General features: G+C 41.5%; 3 non-coding genes across 3 annotated transcripts; 1 reads left to right on the top strand and 2 right to left on the bottom strand.

The window, feature by feature from the left end:
• Positions 1-2,648: 2,648 nt before the first annotated feature.
• Positions 2,649-2,787, top strand: LOC112086985. Its single transcript, XR_002899834.1, has one exon. It is a non-coding gene; the product is annotated as a small nucleolar RNA Z247 (small nucleolar RNA).
• A 6,145-nt stretch (positions 2,788-8,932) lies between these two features.
• Positions 8,933-9,035, bottom strand: LOC112086888. The gene has a single exon (XR_002899742.1). It is a non-coding gene; the product is annotated as a small nucleolar RNA R71 (small nucleolar RNA).
• A 3,613-nt stretch (positions 9,036-12,648) lies between these two features.
• On the bottom strand, positions 12,649-12,757 carry LOC112086932. Its single transcript, XR_002899786.1, has one exon. It is a non-coding gene; the product is annotated as a small nucleolar RNA R71 (small nucleolar RNA).
• Between the last annotated feature and the right edge of the window lie 392 nt (positions 12,758-13,149).

Genomic DNA, 13,149 nt, shown 5'->3' with positions numbered 1-13,149 from the left:
CCTAAAACGCGTTTTAAAAAAAAACTGCAATAAGTAGACTTCTACAGCAGACTTCAAACGTAGACTGGAGGAGAAGTCTACTTTTTCATAGTGAAGTCTACTAAAGAAGTCTACTAAAAAACAGGTTATTTTTGCAATTGACCAATCCATTGACTTTTCCTTCGGTAGACTTCAGAAGTAGACTTCCGGCCAAAAAGGTTATTTTAGCATTTGACCGATGCATTGACTCACAAAGTAGACTTCTAATGTAGACTTCATGTAAGAGTAGACTTCTCTGACAGTCTACTTTTGAAGTCTACTTTTTCAATAGAAGTCTACGGAAAAAAATAGGTTATTTTTGCAATTGAAATTTTTGAGTAGACTTCACTGTGAAGTCTACTCAAAAAAAGATTTTTTCTAAGTTTGACCGAAAAATATAAGTAGACTTCTCAAAGAAGTCTACAGTTTTTAGACTTCTCTGGGAAGTCTATTGCAGCTTTCCGGAGTTTTCTGTATTTTTTATTTTTTAAAAAACTTTAGTCAAACACTAAAATGACCTATACGTTTTTGGTCAACTACAAAAGTAACTTAAAAGTAGACTTCTTGTGCAGACGTAAACAATAGACTTTAGAAAGAAGTCTACATTAAAAAGTCAAAATACGGTCAACTACAAAAATAATCTCTTTTCTTTCGTAGACTTCTTAAGCCTTCAAATAAAGTATACTATGCTTTTTTTTGTTTTCAAAGGATATCGAGTAGACTTCTCGTGAGGTTTAATGAAGTCTACTTTTAAAAAGTCAATTGCAAAAATACCCTTATGTTGACTAGTAAACTTCAGTATACTTCACGAGAAGTCTACTTTCGCGATATGAAAACTGAAATATGGAGAAATTGAAGTGCGACGATTACCTTTAACAAAATTGAGCTCGGCTACAGTTCTTTTAAGCACCCAGAACTCAGGATTTCACCAAAGATAAGCAACCCAGATGTCAATTAACCAGAAATCACCAAAAATGCATGACTTTTGGCATTGTAACTTAGCCCAGATGTTTTGGAGAAGAAATTATGAAAGAATGAGGAAGGTTATGAGTGAATGAGCTCAATATTTACTTATTACAGCTTTAAAATTGGTTGAGAAGCATTTATTCTATTTTCATGGTTGTTCATGGTGGTTGAAGAAATTGAAGAAGATGGCATTCTCGTAATTAAAAGGTCTTTAGAAGGTCTCAGGAGACTTTAGCCAAATTAAAGAAAAATCGAAATAATAGATGTATAATGATATTTTCGTTAATAGTTTAAGTGGAAAGGATAAAATTGTGAGAAAATGGCAAAAATTGGAGAGAGAAAAAAAAACAGTTAGTTTGGTGTTTGACTTTGAAATATGGGTTAAATCTGAAACTCTCTCTAGAATTAAAAATTCTGGTTTTTTTGTTCTATATTTTCAATCTTGTGTTATTAAGATATGAATTTTAACAATTTAACTCCTAAAACGGAACTTTCACAATACTATTGATATCTCTAGAATTTTTAATGTCTTAATAGTAAAATATTTTGATATACTTTTTGAATACAAAACTCTACGATTTTGATAAAAGTCTCGACAAATCTAAAAAAACTCATTGCAAATTTAACAAATTGATGAATTCTTAAAATCAACCAACTATATATAAATCCAACTCATACTAAATGAGCCATTAGCTAAAAAAAAAAAAAAACTGAAGTGTGAACGCTTGAGTAAAAAAGAAATTTGGTCTTCAAATATGGCTTCCATCCATCTGGTTGGTTCTGAGTTGTTTGATGCCCTAATAAAATATTAATAAACCATTGTCCTCAGTCATGAACTCTTGTGCTTTGTCGTCGAGTCTTGAGAGTTCAAATTAATTGGTTTCCTCATTTTGCCGGAAGAATGGCCATGAGATTGTAAGCTATTTAATTTGGTGTCTTGCTTGGTACTATAATGTATATATAGAATGGGTAGATTAGTAAATCAGTAAGCCCTAATATACTCTCTGTAATCTGTAATCTGTATATATATTGTAAATCATTCATCTAATGAATACAATTCAGCCTCATTACTCTATATGGTATCAAATCAGATATCCCTAAAAACCTAAATACAATAAGCCGCCTCCCAATCCATTTTCAAATTTTCCTCGAAATTTTTCTTCCCGATGGCATCACCCACAACCTCCAATGAAACCGTTGTGATCTCTGATTCAACGACAACTCTCCTCAATGTCAATATGACAAACGTAACAAAATTGACTTCAACCAATTGACTGATGTGGAATCGTCAAGTACACGCGTTGCTCGATGGTTACAATCTCGCCGGCTACGTCGACAGATCCGGTGTGGTGCCCCCTTCAACCATCACCACTATTGGTGTAGTCACTGCTAATCGTGAGTACACACTCTAGAAGAGACAGGACAAGCTGATTTACAGAGCTTTGCTGGGTGCAATCTCGGTGTCTGTTCAACCTATTCTCTCCACCACGAAGACATCAGCAGAGATATGGGAGACTCTCTCAAATACGTACCTGAAACCCACCTGTGGTCATCAACAACAATTGCACCAACAAATCAAACAATGGACTAAGGGAACCAATTCCATCAACGAATACTTCCAATGACACACCACGCGCTTCGATCAACTAGCCCTGCTTGGGAAGCCTCTGGATCATGAAGATCAAATCGATTATATTCTTGGTGGCCTGCCAGATGATTACAAACAGGTGGTGGAACAGATTGAGAGTCGCGATGCTCCTCCATCGCTCACTGAAATTCATGAAAAGCTCATTAACTTCCAAGTGAAGCTTCAAACTGCAGCGGTCACCTCGTCTCCTCTTCTGATTTCAGCCAATGTTGCTCAATACAATGGAGATCCTCCCCACAACAACAACACCAATGGTCGCACCAACAACAACAATGGCTCACTGCAAATTTGTAGGGTTGCGACCGTTTCTCACCGCAAATTGTATCTCTCATCTCCCTTCCCCACCGCATACACCGGAACATAATAGAATTTCTGAACGGAAACATCGCCATTTAGTAGAACCGGCCTCACGCTGCTGCATCAAGCTTCTCTACTACCAGAATATTGGACATATGTCTTCGTGATGGCGACCTACCTTATCAAGCGCTTACCAAGCTTGGTCTTCCGTGACGAAATACCATACACCAAACTGTTTGGACAGCCGCCTAATTATCTCAAACTCGGAGTATTTGGAGGCCTGTGCTTTTCTTGGTTAAGACCATACCGGAGTCATAAACTGGAGGACCGAGATGGCGTGTGTCTTTTTGGGGTATTCACACTCCCAGAGTGCCTACCTTTGTCTTGATCCACAATCCGGCCAAATTTATGTATCTCGCCATGTCCGGTTTGTAGAGGAGCAGTTCCTGTTTGCAACCCCATCAGAAAAATGATCTGAAATAAGTGACGAAGGTGACGTTGTGCTTCCCGCAAAAACAACACCGATACCCCTCGTATCAGCTCATCTGCCATCGTCGTCATCACCATCAGCTCAGCCCCCGACCGGAGATCCTCACCAAACGCCACCGGCGACAGAAGAAATTCCAGCTACGGTGTTGGTGAACACAGAGTTGTCTCCATTGGATACCACATTGGTGGGCTCATATACTTTTGTATTGGGCCGAAACAATGTTGGCATTACACAGGCCCAACCCCAAACTAGCCCAATACAAAACTTATTATCAATCCCAAACACAGACCCAAATCCATCATCTTCAACCTCTCCTCGCCACACCAGCTCGACGAATCCTCCACCACCGGCCAATATCCACCCTATGCAAACCCGAGCCAAAGACAAAATCACCAAACCCAAAAAGAAATTCACCCTATCGGTAACCACCACATCCATCAAACCGCAAATTCCCACCACAGTGAACCAAGCTTTGCGAATCCAAATTGGCGAAATACCATGCGAGAGGAGCTCAATGCCCAAGTCTGAAATTATACGTTTGATTTGGTTCCCCCCAAACCAGATCAACATGTCATTGCTACCGAATGGATATTTACGTTGGAATACTTACCTAATGGTCTACTTGACAGGTACAAAGCACGACTTGTAGCCCGTGACTTCAATCAATAATATGGATTGGATTACTCAGAGACATTCAGTCCTGTGGTAAAGTTGATCACGATACGGGTTGTTCTGCAATTAGCGGTCACTCATTCATGGGGTATCAAACAGCTGGATGTCAATAATGCTTTTTTACAAGGCACCCTCACCGACAAAGTCTATGTCTCACAACCGCCGGGTTTTGTTGACCCAGATCAGCCACACCATATCTGTTGCCTCCGGAAAGCATTATATGGTCTTAAGCAGGCGCCGAGAGCATGGTACCCAGAGCTGAATCATTTTCTTTGCTCCATCGGATTTTTGAATTCTCTGGCAGATAATTCTGTGTTCGTATACATCCAAGGTAATCAGAGGGCTTATATCTTGGTGTATGTGGATGATATAATAGTCACAGGGAATAGCCGGACCATTATCATGCGATTCATTGATCAGCTATCCACACGATTCTCTCTCAAAGACCCAACCGACTTGACATATTTCTTGGGTTTAGGGTTTAGGCCTCCATCTTATGCAGAAAATTATATCCAGGATCTTCTAGTAAAGACGAATATGCTCAACGCCAAACCAGTTTCCACACCCATGTCTCTAACACCAAAGCTCTCTCTGATGTCTGGGACAGCACTTGATGATGCGTCTGAGTATAGGACTGTTATTGGGAGCCTTCAATACCTATCGTTTACGAGACCAGATATTGCTTACGCGATGAACCGCCTGTCCCAGTTCATGCATCGGCCAACCGATGTCCACTTGCAAGCAACGAAACGTGTACTACGGTATTTAGCTAGAACAGTTTCTCATGGAATTTTTCTTAAAGTAAGTTCTCCTCTCTCGCTACATGGTTTTCCGACGCAGATTGCGCTGGAGATATGGATGATTTCGTATCAACCAATGCTTACTTTCTCTATCTTGGATCATCTTCGATTGCTTGGTCTTCTAAAAATCAGAAAGGTGTTGCTAGATCATCGACGGAATATCGAGCAGTTGCAAACACAACTGGTGAGATTCGTTGGGTATGTTCGCTCTTATCCGAACTTGGCATTACTCTTCCAGCTCACCAGTTATCTATTGCGATAAAGTTGGGGCAATGTATTTGAGTGCCAATCCAGTGTTTCATTCCTGTATGAAACACCTTGCTTTAGATTACCACTTCATCAGAGGACTAGTTAAGTCTGGAGCACTACGTGTCACACACGTTTCAACAAAAGATCAGCTTGTCGACGCTCTCACAAAACCTTTGCCACGGCCACGGTTCCTTGAACTTTCAGGCAAGATTGGAGTGACACACCTCCCTCCATCTTGAGGGGGCGTATAATGTATATATGGAATGAGTAGATTAGTAAATCATTAAGCCCTAATATACTCTCTGTAATCTGTATATATATTTTAAATCATTCATCTAATGAATACAATTCAGCCTCATTACTCTATAGGTATAGTCTCATTCGAAATGAAGGCGTCCATTTTAACTTTTTTATTTTTAACAGTTAGCTAAGATTCTATACACTGTTTTAGTCTCTTCGATATGCATTTGATTAAGGTTTTTCTTCTTGTTGATAAAAGCCTTTCTATTAAATTGCTAGGAAAGTAAATTACAAGGCTATGACTTTTGTAGTCTACGAGATCAAGAAAGAAGTTTGAGATAGAGATGCATAAGCATACACATAGCTTGAAAGGGATAATGATATGATCATGGATGGAGCTAAGGAGCAAGAGGATGTGATATGTTTATATTTTGCATCATTTAGGCTGCATTTTAGAGGTCAAATCATGTGTTTTCTCATTCATATTAGGTCTTTAGGCGTCAAACTAGGCTTTAGGACTTGCATTAGGTCCCAATGAATTTTGCATGGTTTGAAGTCTTTATCAGGTGCTTTGGAGGACATTTGGAGCTCAAGAGGAGGATCAGAAGTGGAAACGGTGAAGAAAAGGGTCACAAATGGTGAAAACCGCGTTGAGGAATTTCTCGGCTAAAACTCGTACCGGCTGGATCATAACATTGGCCAAAATCGCTATCGGGTGGCATTTACCGGCTAAAAATCAGACCCGGGTGAAAATTCCATTCGGTGAAGTTTTATGCCGAGGCGAGAAGTTTTTATCGACTAAAAAAGCTTACCGCAGTACACGATTCTCGGATATTTTCCTTACCGCGGGAAGCATTTACCGGCTAAAAATCCATTTTCACCCGCGCGCCTCAAAGATCTCAAAGCCGGGAAACTTCCAGTCCGAACCAGTTGACGGGGTCTTCATAAAAGTTGGAAATAATCAAGCCAAGATCCCAGAACAGTTGGAATCAAGTAATTCGGACCTGTGAATAGAGAGATATCGTCTCCGGAAAACACGCCTGTCTCGCATGAATCCAAAAGCCGATCAGATGAGTCTCAAAGATTACGAGGGAAGAAGCCCTTCCAGCTCGAACCAGTCTACAGGGCCTTCATCAATGTTCAAGGTCGATGAATGCTCTTTCCGGAACACCTGAGTTCGCCCAATTTGGAGCAGTGGTTTGGAAGTTATTGCTTCTGGAAGACGAATTGGTCGATACAAGCCCAAAGGTGTTGCAATATGCGCTAAGTGTTTCTACAGACCTCGGCATCGTTGCCTCAACATTGCTTAGGCCGAGGCTCATCCCATGAAAGCTCTCTTGACTAGACCCCGTAATAACTCCTCGGTACATCAAGATCGAAGCATGCAAGAGATGTGAAGCTGAAACTGACTAAGTGTTGAACGTAAACCTCGGTGTAAAGGCCTCGACATTGCATGCCGGATTTCGTCTTCCCGAACCCCTCGCCTACCAGGCTCCTCGGCATTACATGCCGAGGTCCCGTGTCACAAACCCAGATTCAAGAACAAAGTGACTTGGAGGACACTCGTGAAGATGGATTGAAGACTAGGGTTTATGCATGTTCTTGACGTGTTCTTCATGAGATCTTCACCTTGATCTTTGCTCACGTGCACCCCTCGGCATCAAGACCTCGGCTCCACTCTCTCACACACCGTGGTGCTCACCCGAAGACCCAAGAAGAGCGTTCAGTACCCGGTTTGTTCCGGGCTGACCCGCGACACTTACCCTTCACTATAAATAGATTTTAGGACCAGAAACCTAATCATCTTTTATCTTATCTCATTTCCTGCCAGTTTTAGCTTTAAGAACTTGCCTCTTTTGTGAAACTTGATTAATCTAATCCGATATCTCGTTTTCACATAAGAATCTTGTTCTTGTTTATTTTGTTTTATTCACCAGCATTAAACTCCTTATCATGACCAGCTACACGTCTTGCAAAGGACTTAGTGAGCTCGTTATGATCAGTGAGTAGTCCATTTAAGAGGTTTTAGATAGGTAGATTAGGGTACTTTCATGATAGATTAGCGAGTTTAGGGGTCTAGTCTTGCATGTTTCATTCTTTAACCGATGAGAACTCTAAGCTGGATCCAAGCACATCACTTGAGGTTCAGATCTGAGATATATCTCGCATCAAAAGTGTTCGTAGAAATGTCTGAACCAATCGGTTAAAGGTTTAAAAGTCTTTCATCGCGAGAGTGATAGTTTGTTCTTTTAAATGACTTATTGAACTGGAACTTAAAGCTGACTGATTCATGCTTCTCAAAAGAGATTTTGGTATGAAAGAGGATCAGTTTAGATGTTTAATACTTTCATGAGAAGATTATCATATCTTGAGTTCATGTTAAATGAAACCGCTTGATAATATTGATTCATTAACTCGCTAGTTTAGATAGGAAGCACCCGAGTCTTTGATCCTGTCTAAAGCCTCTGCCTTTACCATCTATTATCATCATCTGATCATTTGCTTGTTTATTTATCATCATTTGCATCCTCACTTAGTTTAAATATCATCCTTTGTTTCATTTCCATGTTTACTTGCTTGCTAAGTAGATTAGTTAAAAACCTTTGTTTGATCATCTTGACTTAAGATTACAAGTAACATAGACTAGTGCCTCATACACAAGTTTGGATTGATAACCCCTTGTACTACAAGACAGGGGATTGATAACCTCTACAAAGAGCCTAAAAAACTCTTAGTTATCAATTGGCGCTGTTGCCGACTTGTGGGAGCATTAGTCTCTTATTTGTTCTTGAGCTCAAGACTTTACTTTCTTTTGTTTTACTAACTCTTTTGCAAGTTCTGGCTTTGCTTTCAGGTGCATGAAAACCAGGTCTCGCAGCACAGAACCGCCTATCCCTTACGACAACAACATCAACCGAATCGAACGGCGAGCTCGCGAGAGAGAACGGCACTTTGAAAGGCTTGGTATGGCAGAACAACAGAGGATAGAGCAACAGGCGGATGCCGAACACCAGGCTCAGGCTAATCAAGCGCAGGCAGAAAGGAATGAACAACAAGCCTACGTTAATCAACAACAGTCTCAAAGAAATGAACGGCTTGCTCAGCAGAATCAACATCAAGCAAACAGAAACGAGCAACAAGACCATCACGTTCATCCGCCTCCGCCACCAGCTCAGAGACAACCTCCTCCGGTCTTTGTTGGAGAAAATGACCGAGCTAACGCGCACCAATATAGAGCTGGGATTCAGGCACCACCTGTCCAAAACAACAACTTTGAAGTTAAAGCTTCCCTGCTCAATATGGTGCAGAACACCAAGTTTCACGGTCTACCCGGAGATGACCCTCTAGAGCATCTTGATCAATTTGATCGAGTTTGCGACCTGACAAAGATAAATGGCGTGTCAGAGGATAGTTTCAAGCTATACATGTTCCCATTCAGCCTCGGTGATAAAGCTCACCAATGGGAAAAGAACCTCCGAGGGGTTCATACAAACGTGGGAGCAATGTAAGCTGGCATTCTTATCAAAGTTCTTCTCCACTTCACGCACGGCCAAGCTGAAAAATCAGATTTCAAGTTTCACACAACATAACAACGAGAGCTTTAGTGAAGCTTGGGAACGGTTCAGAAGCTATACCAATGCCCACACCACGGCTTCTCGGAGGCATCCCTCTTGAGTACTTTATACCGAGGTGCCCTTCCCAAGATCAGAAACAAACTAGATACATCCTCAAATGGAAATTTTCTTAGGAAAGAGATTGACGCGGCAATGGAACTAGTGGAGAACCTCGCCATGTCTAATGACACGTATGGAGAAGATTTTGACATGGCAAACCGTTCAGAGAGGTCTAGTAAAGAACAGCGCATGGAGAAAGATATCAGAGAGCTACAGAGCAAGCTTGACAAAGTTCTAATGGCTACACAGAAGCCAATACACTTTGTAGGCGAGTTTGATGAGCAAGGACCGAGCTTTGATAATGTCAATGAAGATGGTCTAACTCAATAGGAGTTAAACTCATTGGGAACCAACAAAGTTACCAGCGGTTTAACAACTTTGGAAACAATCCAAACCTCTCATACCGAAACCCAAATGTGGCTAATCCTCAAGACCAAGTATACCCTGCTCAACAACACCAACAAAGCTATGCTCCTAAAGCTCCATTTCAGAACAGCTTTCAGCCCAATCAACAGTTCAGTGGGCAGCAACAAAGTTACAGTCAGCAGAATCAACCGGCTCAAAGCAACAACTTCAGCAGCCAACCGCAACAGCACCGATTCAATCCGCAGCCGATGGGTAATCAGCAACAGATTCAGGGAACGGCTCAGAATCCGATGGGGCCTGACGTCTGTGGGCTTCTACAGCAGCTGTTACAGGGTCAGCAACGAGTTGAGAACCAGCACGCAACAATGCAACAGGATATCCAGGAGCTGAAGCAGAATCAAGCCTCTACATCGTCACGAGGTCCGGCTTTACCAGGTAAGCCAGAGCCTAACCCCAAGGAGTATGTGAACGCCATCACATTGAGGAGTGGAAAGGAATTACAAGCTTCGGCACCTAAGACAAAGCTCATTGAGGACAATGAGCAAATCGGTGGGGAGGCAGCCTCAGAAGATGCGCAAGAAGAAGAGATCTTGGAGAAAGAACCGATCAAGGACAAAGGTAAAGAGGTAGAGATGACGCCTGAGCTTGAAAAGCCCTACGTTCCACCACCACCTTATCAGCCCAAGATACCATTCCCAGGGCGTTTCAAAAAGAAAATTTTAGACAAAGCCAAGGTGATAACACCGGATTTTGACCATTTTTATGGATCACTTTAATGTCTTTTACATGTGTTTTTACTCCATTTTCAAAGGTTTTCAAAGGATTTCTATGTTTTCGGATTTTAAAAGACTTTTCAGGTAATTTGGGATAACGAGGCACAAATTGGAACAAAAAGACTATTTTGGATAAATGCAGACCGTCAGAATTCTCATGGAGAGTCGAAGACCTTCTCACCGTCTGATAACCCTCAAAATTGGACAACTTATAGAAGAATCAACCAGCTTCCAAATGCACTTGGTTTGGAGACATTCCAACGGTTAGATCTCAAGATATTCCACTAGCCCGGAGCCACTCGAAGACGGCCAGCAAGTCACGTGACCGAGGCCAACAGCCCATTCCCCGCGGTCACAAGCCTCCCGACCACGGCCAGCCACCTATTTCCTGCGGTCACGTCACTTTCGACCGCGGCCAGCTAACTCCGAACTAAAGCCCATATTTCTGAAGCCCAAAGTCATTCTCAGCCTCAATTCTGGAACCCTAGAGACCATGAAGTATTAAAGACTATAAATACTTGTCATTTAGGTCGTTTTTAGACACGACCCTTCATACTTTACGGAAACCCTTTTTCCTTTAGCCGTTTTTATGCGATTTTTGTAGAAGATTGTTCAAGTCTGAGTTCTTCAATAGAGAGGCTTTCTTCATCTCTTTTCTTTACTGTTTTTGATTACTTTTATTTAAACCAATGATGATGTCGACCTCAGCCATGTCTGAGTAGATCCCAAGTTGGGCTTCGGGTTCCCGAAAGGGGCTCTCATAATCGATTAAGACATCTAGGTTTATAGATCTGGGATTTCAACTTTGTTCTCTGTTTATTCTTGTTCTTATTGCATGTATGCTTGATTGATCACCTAGTATCTGATCTAGATAGTTAGTGTTGCGAAAGTTTTCATTAAGTATCAGCCCTAGAATGAAACAGGCAATTTTTCCGTAGGAGTGGAAACCTACCTGCGGCGAGATCGTGAGTATTGAAGAGTCTTGTGCAGCTCTTGCGTTCACTCCCTTCCAGGGCCAGAGTGGAAACCTACTGGTCAGGGTTGCGAGAAACAGTTGGTTATGATCACGACAGTGACGTAGTCATACCGCCGTTTTCTAGCTCTAGAACCCTATATATCGATATCCGTCAATCCCAATCTATCTATCATAGTGTCAAAACCGATTATGATCCCTTAGAGTTTCCAAAAGCTCAGCGTTTATAGCCATAGTTTACAAACCAATCGATTTTTACTTGTTTATTTATATCTGCATTTCAATTGCCTTAGTTCGATATTTTACTTGCTTTACTTGCTTTCCATTCGATTTTTCTACTTGCTTTCTAGGATAGATTTATTTGCTTTCTTTAAGTTTTAGTTTAGTTCGTGATAAACAACCGACCTTTAAAACCAATCTAGTCTAGACATAATGTTAAAAACCGTAGAAGATTACCAGGCACACAAATCTCTGTGGATTCGATCCCTAAATACTACAACTGATTAGCTGTGCACTTGCGGCTTTCATTTGTTTTTGTTAAGGGTAAAACTTGTTCCCTCACGCAGTTGACACGCATCAAGTTTTTGGCGCCGTTGCCAGGGATTTGTTTCGTTGCCTTTTGCTATTTTTCTTGTTTTAACTTCTGTTCTAGACACCTGATCTCTAGTTCTTTGTTAAAGTTTTGCTGAATTATCTTTCCCTTCTTTTGTTTTTCTCTGAATTGCATGAATACCAGGCGCAGACCTGTAGAAAACATTTCAATTCTAGACGAGATAGACAGACACAAAAGAGAACTTCGAAGACTTAGACGAACGCAAGGAATGGCCAACGACGACCAGCCTGGAGATCCTATTAACCGAGCTTTAAATATGGACCAAGACGGGTCCGAACATGGAGAAAATGAAGAGAATGATCACAGAGAAGGTGATCATGCTCGACAAGATGGAGAGGAGGATGAGGTTCCTCCGAGAAACCACCAGAACCGCGAGAGAGAAGAGCGTGAAGACCTTGATGCACCTATCAATGCAGCCGATGGTGACCACCAAGGAATGCAGCCGAATGGACGCGTTAACCGTCCTGTTCCACAAGCAAATCAACACCGAAGACAAGCCAGAAACCACCGCATAGCTGATTTTGATGCACCTACTCAAAATTTTCAGAACCGATCTGCAATTCAAGTTCCATTTCCAAACCGGAATGAGTTTGAAGTCAAGCCTCAAATCATCTCATTGGTGAAGCAAAACCAATTCCATGGAGTTCCTTCTGAACACCCAATGGACCATATCGAGCTCTTTGAAGAAATCTGCAGCATGATGTGAACAAACCAAGTTCCAGCAGACTATTTAAAGTGTAAGTTGTTCCCTTTTTCATTAGCAGACAAAGCTCACCGTTGGTTGAAATCTTTGCCTGCAGGATCGATTACTAATTGGGAAGAGTGTAAAACTGCTTTCCTGAATCACTTCTATACTAAGTCAATGTCGAATTTGTTGAGAACGAAGATCTCAAGCTTTCAACAAGGACCTACTGAATCTTTCTATGAAGTCTGGGAACGTTTTAAGGAGTATGAACGTGATTGCCCTCACCATGGATTTCCTGGATCACGCCTGCTGAGCACATTTTACCGAGGTTTGCAACCAAAATACAAACTTTCACTTGATACAGCTAGCAATGAGGATTTTGGACAAAAAACGATAGCATAAGGAAGAGCCCTCATCGAAAATTTGCTTCAAGCCAATAGCAATGATTGTCCTGAATACGATCGCTCGACGAAGCAAATCGGAACAGACAACAAGGAGATAACCGAATTGAAGAACATGATGAGCCAGCTTTTGAAGAGCAACAATCGCCCAATCCATGCTTGTGATACCAACAATGGTGCAGAAGTTGAAGGACCCAGTGATATCGATCACATTAATCAAGCCTTTCAAGAAGAAGAGGTGAACTATGTAGGAGCACTAGTACCATATCAAAATCGCTTCAACA

The sequence above is a fragment of the Eutrema salsugineum genome, unplaced genomic scaffold (genome assembly GCF_000478725.1).
Source record: "Eutrema salsugineum unplaced genomic scaffold, Eutsalg1_0 scaffold_2, whole genome shotgun sequence".
Classification (NCBI taxonomy): Eukaryota; Viridiplantae; Streptophyta; class Magnoliopsida; order Brassicales; family Brassicaceae; genus Eutrema; species Eutrema salsugineum.
This window is presented reverse-complemented; position numbering and strand designations above follow the sequence as displayed.